Raw genomic sequence first — 986 nt, 5'->3', positions numbered from 1 at the left:
AAATGAAACGGGCTGTTATCCCAAAGAACGTGGCAGTCTTCGTCGCTTCTTCCCATTTTGCACTGGTTGTTGTGGCCAGGTCCAGAGATTGTTAGGGTTATACTTTCTGCCACTCACACGGCCACACACTCATCGATCTCACTGATCCACTTACTCCGGAGACTCACAGCTACCGCAGGTACGCTTTCACACGCACAAACTGTACGATTCAATTACTTTTTTAATTACCTCCAGAAAAAGAGATGGAATATATATATATATATATATATATATATATATATATATGTATATGTATGTATGTATATGTATATGTATGTATTCCTTTTACGATCGTGTTCTGTTTTTGTAATAGACGAGAACAAAACATAAGAAAGAAAAACCTGACTCTGTAATAGAGATCTTGAGTCACTCTTCAAATTCCAAAACTGAGTGTAATTGAAACTTTGAAGTGTATAAATTCATTGTTTTTGTGAGAACAACAAATTATTACTTTTCCCCTCAACGAAAATTAACGGGGTTTACGGACAAACCATTCGTCGGTGCGTGTACCTTATTCCCTGAGTTTTTCGTTGCTACTGCATGGTGTACATGTGTTCTGTACCGTGCAATTCCATCTGAGAATCTGGTATATAGTTCTTTCTTTATGCTATTTTACCGGTTGCTAGCTAGTTACTCATCAACCTTATTCATTTTCCTTCATTAATTTGCTACATAGCATTCACGGTATAGGTTTCTCGCATCGTCATCTTCCCTAATCAGTGTCAAAGATTCCCAGTCAAAACTGATTTGGGTCCATTTTACAGTTTTTTCCCCATCTCTCCTATCCTCGAACAGAGTAGTTTTCATGTTTTCGTTCTTCCAACTGATATGAAAGCAATGCATTCTCACAAGGGTAAAGATTAATTACTCATTAGGGTACGCGCGTGCGTGTATCTATCTATCTATATATATATATATATATATATATATATATATATATATATATA

At 36.0% G+C, this 986-nt stretch overlaps 1 protein-coding gene across 5 annotated transcripts in view; it reads left to right on the top strand.

Annotated features, from left to right (window-relative positions):
- LOC106753634 overlaps positions 1 to 986 on the top strand; it is a 26084-nt gene continuing 25098 nt past the window's right edge. For 3 of the 5 annotated variants that reach the window (XM_022777551.1, XM_022777552.1, XM_022777553.1), the window contains exon 1: positions 1 to 178. The gene's annotated coding sequence lies outside the window, so the exon portion shown is untranslated. Of the gene's footprint in view, positions 179 to 368; positions 626 to 986 lie in introns of those variants that run through there. The other 2 variants (XM_014635458.2, XM_022777554.1) reach the window with 2 other exon arrangements.

This window comes from Vigna radiata, unplaced genomic scaffold (assembly GCF_000741045.1).
Source record: "Vigna radiata var. radiata cultivar VC1973A unplaced genomic scaffold, Vradiata_ver6 scaffold_134, whole genome shotgun sequence".
NCBI lineage: Eukaryota > Viridiplantae > Streptophyta > Magnoliopsida > Fabales > Fabaceae > Vigna > Vigna radiata.
Note: the sequence above shows the minus strand (reverse complement) of the source record. Positions and strands in the feature narration are given on the sequence as shown.